This window comes from Cololabis saira, chromosome 3, assembly GCF_033807715.1.
Source record: "Cololabis saira isolate AMF1-May2022 chromosome 3, fColSai1.1, whole genome shotgun sequence".
In the NCBI taxonomy this organism is placed as follows: domain Eukaryota; kingdom Metazoa; phylum Chordata; class Actinopteri; order Beloniformes; family Belonidae; genus Cololabis; species Cololabis saira.
The window spans coordinates 51671786-51679933 of NC_084589.1; positions in this window are offsets into that span (position 1 = coordinate 51671786).

The window sequence follows — 8148 nt, forward strand, 5'->3', positions numbered from 1 at the left end:
GAATTTTAAAGTATCAAATTGGGACAAACGAGCCAAACACCACAGAGAGACCAACACAATCACACACAGACGGCAGAGAGTTTAAAAGCATATTTACAAAAGCGATTTACTAAAAGAAAACACGACTCAAAGGAAAAGAAAAAAAAAAGTCACCATTCTCACCGGGCTCTTTTCCACCACTACGAATACTCTACTGTATTTTAAAGTATTTGATTGTATTATATTGTATTTTTAAGTATTTTTCTGTATTTTAAAGTATTGGATTGTATAATAATGTATTTTAAAGTATGTTATTGTATTTGAAGGTATTTTAAAGTATTTTATTTAAAGTATTTTATTAAAGTATTTTATTGTATTTTTAAGTATTCTAAAGTATTTGATTGTATTTTCAAGTATTTTATTGTATTATATTGTATTCTATTTTATTTAAAGTATTTGATTGTATTATAATGTATTTTAGTTTTCAGAAATGATCGTTTTTAGTGAATTTGAGCTTCGTTTTCGTGTAAACGAACGGCCAAAACGCATGAAAACGCCACTGTTTTTGCTACGTGGAAACGGGGTCTTAATAACTCCCCCCCTTCCGCTTACGTAAGTGGTTCTTTCCTCTAGACCAGCAATCAGAATCAGAATCAGAATCATCTTTATTGGTTTCCAGGTTCGAACATTGTCCAACAAGGAATTTGACTCTGGTTATTTCGCTCTTCAGGCAGTAAATAAACAAATAAACAAATGTGGTACTTGTTGACATATATACAATTCTTGTACAAATAAACATCTAAGGTGCAGCAGTTTGAGGTAGATTTTTTTTTTTTTTCAAAGATTTGGTGCTACTTTGGAACCAGTTCTTCAATTTCAATTTCAATTTCCAATTTCAATTTCATTTTATTATCCCCCAGAGGGGAAATTCGCTTTACAGGGAGGGATAAAACCAAGAAACAAAAGGCACAAAAACACCGAGCACATTCACACAGCTAGGACACAGCACACAAAGTACACACAAATACCCTGGGGGGGACTGAGGATGTAGTGTGGAGAGTGGGGACTGGAGTTCACAGCTGTTCATTTATTGAGTTTTAAATTAAGTTGGTTGATGGCGTGAGTTATAAAATAATTTTTAAGTCTGTTTGATTTGGTCCTGGGCAATCTGAATCTCCTGCCAGAGGGTAAAAGTTCAAACTGGGCATGGAGAGGATGGTCAGGACACTGTAGGATGTCCTGAGCCTTGGATGTTACCCTCCTGCCAAAGACAGTAGGCAAGTCAGGGAGAGCAACACCAATGATTTTGCTGGCAACTTTAACAATATGTTCCAGCCTCTTTTTATCTCCTAGTGAGAGGCCACCAAACCAGCAGATAATGGCGAACGTCAGGACAGCCTCAATCACAGAGTGGTAAAACATGATCATTAATTTGTTGCACACTCCAAACCCGTTAAGCATCCGGAGAAAGTGCAAGCGCTGTTGTGATTTTTTATACACAGCATCTGTGTTTTCATTAAAAGACAACTTGTTGTCGATGACCACACCCAAGTACTTAAAAGTTGTGACTCGCTCCACACTCTCCCCCTTAATTACTGTTAAGGGTAGTGGGTTTGGGTTCCTCCTAAAATCAATGCACATGTCCTTGGTCTTTGTCACATTTAAGTTTAAAAAAGAATCACACCAGTGGATAAAATCGTCCACCACTGGTCCAGGAACTGTGCCCTCCCCCTGCTTTCTTTGTCAGTGGAAACAGAAAGCCTGGTTCCAAAACTCTGCACTGACCCAGAACCAGAACCAGAACCAGAACCAGAACCAGAACCAGAACCAGAACCAGAACCGGTTTGGTGGAACAGGGGTCTATGAGAGGTGAGATTTTCAGGTCCGGTCCACCACCACGCTGGACAACTGGCCTTAGCTGCATCCTGCATGTGTTCTTTTTAAAAGGAAGACCTTTATTTATTGGCAAACCTTCCAAAATTGCTTTACTTGTGAAGTATTTTCTAATACATATAATATATCATCTGCATAGCTTCTTTTTTTTGTACATTTTCATAAAAGCTGATATAAAAGCGGAGCATGTGTCTCTGGTTCTTGTGGTAAAGGCATATCCTGCTGCAGAGCGGGGGTCGTCACACCTTCACACCCTGCAAATACAAAAATAAGAGCTTCGGCACGCCACCTTGTCTCTTTCCGTTGTCAAAAAATAACACATCCGTGTTTTGCTCATGGAAGAAAGCCGTCACTCGGCAACGTCTGTGTGAAGTTTCCTGTGAAGAGGCTGGTGTTGGTGGTCTCTCTCTCTGCAGTTCTAACTGCAGGATTTATGTCGGGCAAACATGAAACTTGATTTCCTGTGGTGGATGATCAGCCTGAGCTACAGAAGAGTAACAGACAGAAATAAAGAGTAGGTCTGTGTGGCGTATCTGTGGCTACATGTCGGTAAGTTTGCTCAGACTGAAACAAGGACAAAAGGCCGAATGAGAAGAGAGAGAAGCTGCAGATGACCATGTTTGGACCAAGTCACTTCCCCCTCTCTGGCCCTCCTTTATATGCTTTAATGCAAAGTTACCTCCATATAGGACACAAACTGACTAAATAACTTGTTTCTACAAACTGTCAGCTCCTTTAAATTAGGGCTAAAAACATTATTGTTTACTGAAGCGTACTCTTAAATTAAATAGTTATGATTTTTGAAAACCGTGCAAAGTTACACTAGTGATGGATAAGCCCTTAATGCAGGCGTTGTGACGTAGAATTGTCAAATTGGTTTGATTCACCGTACGAATCGGCACAGATTACTTTTGTAATATTGTATTTGACCTGGGGCCTCATTTAAAATGGACTGCGTAGGATTCATACTAAAAGTGCACGTACGCCCAAAAGCCGAAAATGGTGGGCGCAAAAAAAAATCCGGATCTATAAAACCGCGTGCACGCAAATTAACACGCAATGTTCCCTTTATGAATCACAGTCCACCTGGAAAGCGGCGCAGCTGACTCCGCCCCATATCCCGCCTTCAACACGCCCATAAATCCATATGGATGAGCCTACTGAGCATGCGCAGTGGCTTCCTGCAGCCTGTTAGATGAATCCGGATGAATGCGTCAGAATGAATGAACGTGTGGAGCCACCGTGCCACTGAATTTCGCTGAGATCTGAGATCTAGAAGTTGTGGATGATGTGGAGAGAGGACAGTGAAACGAGATTATTTGGTGGTCACAGTAAAAGTAGGAAAAGTATATAAATAGTATAAAATAAAGCGAGTGAGTGGCAGCACGTCGTTGCTGCCCGTTAGTGCCACGATCGCACGACGCAATTTCCACTGGGGGCAGGGGGGACATGTCCCCCCCACTTTTCAAAATGATGTATTTGTCTCCCCCACTTTTTACAGTTTAAAAACTAACGGTAGGCTCAGCAAATCATTAAGACACTCGGGATGGCGGCCCGGCAGCCCCCGCTCCCCCTCCTCCCTCCCGTCTCGCCTCAGAGCTGTTTTATGGTTCCGCGTTATATCAACGCAGAGCCTACGGCGTAAGGCACGCGGCTACGCGCACCATCGCCGGACCCTACGGCGTAGGCTCTGCGTTGGTGTGACGCAGAACCATAATTCCGGCTTAAAAGTAAACAACATGAGCGCACGTACCCGTGCATGACAGGCAGACACACACGGGGAGAAGAGACTATTTCTTTAATTTTTATTTTTTTAAAAACTTTATCCTTATGAACGCAATTGTTATATAGTCCAACTTTCCTTATTTTAATCAGAACACTTTCATTTTCCTCTTCGGTTGTGATATGTGATGACATTATTAAGAGTATGACATGAATCTGGCTTCATTTCACCACCTCACAGCCTGCGTCGCCAGTTCCCCGTGTCTTAAGTAAATTCTTACGGGAGGGTCAGGGTTGCCGTAAAGATACGCAGATTTTTCGGTTAGTTTTTTCTTTTTAGATCCGAGGCTTTGCGTAGAAGGTGGCTTCCGCAACTTTCGGGCGCTTTTTCTGCGCAAGCAAGCTTTATAGATGAGGCCCCTGGTCTTTGTACGTTTTGAACGTATAGAAACGTAATTCTTGCCATTGTAAGAATGAGATGAACCTGCTGGATCTACTGCCCTTACTGTTTAACAACGTGTGCTTTTTACTATTTTACCTCTTTTCTGATAATTGTATTTGTTATTTACTGTTTAATTGTGTCTTGCCGCTTTCAATGTTGATGTAAAGCACTTTGAACACAGGACTTGCATGTGGGTGATGGGGGGTGGACAAGTGGGGGGGGCCAGGAAGGCGTTGGATGGGGGTGGGGGAGTTATGGTTGTCAGTGTGAGTGTGTGTGTGTGTGTGTGCGATAGTCTCTGAGCCCTTGGTGTAATCAGGCAGCTCGGTACAGTTCTGGGAGGAAGATCCGCAGGTGTTTGTGGGAGAGGGGGAGGGTTTGAGCAGAGTCGTCTTGTTTACATTCCTCCAGGGAGATTGTGACCGGAGAGGCCTGCCAAGCCACTCCGTCAAGGGCAAATTGTAGAATCAACAATTCTTGAGATCAGGCAGCCCAGTAATTTTCCGTCTGCCTTCAAGTCTCTGGTTTATCAGTCTCTGAATCATCATCAGCGACTCCAATCAGACGAATAGTGATCAATTCCGGCCAAGCTGAGCTCCCAGCTTCTCCATGTTGTTATCCATCTTGTTAATGAGCTCAAAGACCCCCGCCAGCCTGCGGTTCTGCTCGAGAATCGCATCCAGCTTACGGGCCTGCTCCCCAAACGTAAAAGTCAGAGCGCTGATCGCTTTGCTTGATCTATCTGCCACATTCGGCAGCTTCGAGAGAGAAAAAAAGGCTGCCGACGACTTACGCATTTGTCGATACATCAGGAAACCCCCACCTCCGATCATGGAGATAATCAGGAGAAATCCTGCCATCATAATCCAAATATGTAGGCATCTTCTACGTCCTCGATTGACATTATTGCCATACATAAAGGCTTCCATGACTTGTATGAATCCATTGTGTATTGTGTAAAAATGTCCCATCGGGGCAAGAGGGCTCCCTTACCCCCTGTCTTCTTGTTGCAAAAATTTGGTCAATTGTGCTGAGAGACCAGTTAATCAATTCCATGGTTGTAGAGTTTTCGGAGGAATGAAAATGAGAGACTCTGAAGCGACAGGACAAAAGCAGGCAGGCAGGGAAGGTTGATACGGGAGAGGGAGCAGAAAAGCGTCCGCCTTCGCTGAGAGCCGGAAGAAGATTTCAACCTTTTGCTTCTCTTCTCCTCTAAAAGCTGCCGGGCGTGCTTGAAGGGATTCCTCATGAAACTAGCTCTTTCTGCCTCCTTTCTTCTCCTGTGTCAGCGAATACGCTCTCCTCTTCGCAGGCTGGCCAACTTGCGTTTCACCTTGTCCCAAAGCACCTCCTTGCCTGTCAAGTTCCACTCAGTTGACTCCGAAAAGGACACCAGGACAACTCGGATTTCCAATTTGATCAACTTTTATTTTTATCCAACCTTTGGGCTTGGTTGGTTTCTTTTCAGTTGATCTTCCAATAGTAATCAGATAATCAGATAATCAGATAATCAGGTTGTTAACCTTCGAAAACAAAGAAAAAAGTGTTAACAATATGTACAGGTATTTACAAGAAAAGTTAAAATAAATTCGACTAACTCAAACAGTCAACTTTTAAACGTAAACTTTTAAACTCTTTAATTGTTTACTGTTCAAAATGAGTCAAACAAGTAAATCAAAATGTAAAGTCAAAATCATTTTATCCACTTAAGGGAACTCAAGATGAATTAATCATTTAATTCAAATCAATTATTTTAAACTAATTTCCATGCTGAAATGGATTAAATCAACCAAATGGAGTAAAGGTAACTAAAAAGGTAAGTATAATTAGCTTAATTAGTAAGGTAAGTAAGAAAGGTAATCAATAAATCCAAATTCAACCCCTAGCAAAAGTTCAACATCCTTATCCTTCAACTTTGCAACCATTTTCCATACCTTTAACGTCAAAATCAAATTGCTCAACACGATAATCATTCAATTCTATAACTTAAAGCTTTAACTTGTTAAAGTGAGCAAACAACCAAATTAAATCAATGCTCAATACTGGCATAAGTTTGCTGTGGTTCAGCTTGAACTTACAAACAAACACTAACAAACAAATCAGGACAGGTAAGTAAACCAATCAAGGTAGGTATTAGCATTTAGCAAAAGAACAGATATATTCACCGACCATTGGTGTATTGGAGTCTTTTTAAACATGGATCTTGTAGCTTCTTTCTCTCTGGCTGCTTTCCACTCTGTTCATATGCTTGGGAGTGAATGAAGTGAGACTTCCAGTCCTTAACAGCTGCCTTGAATCAGCCAATTGGCGGCCATCTTGCTCTTGGTGTTCTGGGAAACGTAGTTCTTTCAGGTCCAAGGAAAGTAAGATGAAGGAGGAGACAGCTCCTCCCTTCCAGGTCAGGGACACTTGAGTTTTGACTTCACATTGCCTCTCCTCCTCCTGAGCTTTCCTGCATCTCCTGCGGAGCTGGCGCCGTTCTTGCACCAGAGCATCGATCTCAAGCTTGTCTTTTGCTATAGCTGTGATTTTCTGAACTGTAACATAATTTTTTGTATAGAACTTGCAGGGTTTTTGATATGGATACATTTCTTACAAATATTAATAAAGAATAAAGTAATCTTTCTCTTACAATTAACCAGCTGAGATTTCTAGGCATTTTAAATACATTTGTTCTGGAATCAAAACCCAGGACCAAGCGAGCTGCTCTACTTTGCTCTTTGAGGTTTGGTTATCATGTCTGCCGTGGCGTTTGACCAGACCACTGGGAAGCAGTCAAGAGTACACAAGATTAAAGCTTGTGTTATTAATTTAGTCGACTTTAGTGACAAATATGTCCTGCATCTTCTACCGACAGCGATGCCACTTCCCATTTTACTAACCAATTTATTCATATGTGTTTTCCATGAAGGTTTGTCATCTCTGACGACTCCCAGCAGTTTGGTCTCTTGATTGATACAAACCTCTTTGATTTTCATATTTAACTGAGGATTGTTACTGATGTGACTAGGGTTTCCACCTTTCAGAAATAGAAATAAAGGACGCCCTGATTTCAGCAGCGCAGGAGCCAAAAAAAAGCCCCAAAACTTCTAAACTGAATAAAAATGTGTTTATTTTATATGAAAAAACAAAATGCTTTGATTTAAAGTTTAAAGTGCTTTAATAGCATTGAACTTGCATGACTGTAGAGACAGCCAACCATACTAGTAACTGAAATATCCTCCTATGCTACGTATGTAACATCAGCCCAGATGTAGAATATAGCCTACAGGTGAAGAATATGGTGTAAAAGTTCATTTATTTCAATAATTCAACTAAAATATGGTGTAAAAGTTAATTTATTTCAATAATTCAACTAGAATATGGTGTAAAAGTTAATTTATTTCAATAATTCAACTAAAATATGGTGTAAAAGTTAATTTATTTCAATAATTCAACTAGAATATGGTGTAAAGGTTAATTTATTTCAATAATTCAACTAGAATATGGTGTAAAAGTTAATTTATTTCAATAATTCAACTAGAATATGGTGTAAAAGTTAACTTATTTCAATAATTCAACTAGAATATGGTGTAAAAGTTAATTTATTTCAATAACTCAACTAGAATATGGTGTAAAAGTGAATTTATTTCAATAATTCAACTAGAATATGGTGTAAAAGTTAACTTATTTCAATAATTCAACTAGAATATGGTGTAAAAGTTAATTTATTTCAATAATTCAACTAGAATATGGTGTAAAAGTTAATTTATTTCAATAATTCAACTAGAATATGGTGTAAAAGTTAATTTATTTCAATAATTCAACTAGAATATGGTGTAAAAGTTAACTTATTTCAATAATTCAACTAGAATATGGTGTAAAAGTTAATTTATTTCAATAATTCAACTAGAATATGGTGTAAAAGTTAATTTATTTCAATAATTCAACTAGAATATGGTGTAAAAGTTAACTTATTTCAATAATTCAACTAGAATATGGTGTAAAAGTTAATTTATTTTAATAATTCAACTAGAATATGGTGTCAAAGTTAATGAAAATACGGTACAAATCGTGTCCCGTATTAGTTCAATACAGGACGCAACATTTTTTTCTCAAATAAAGGACAATTC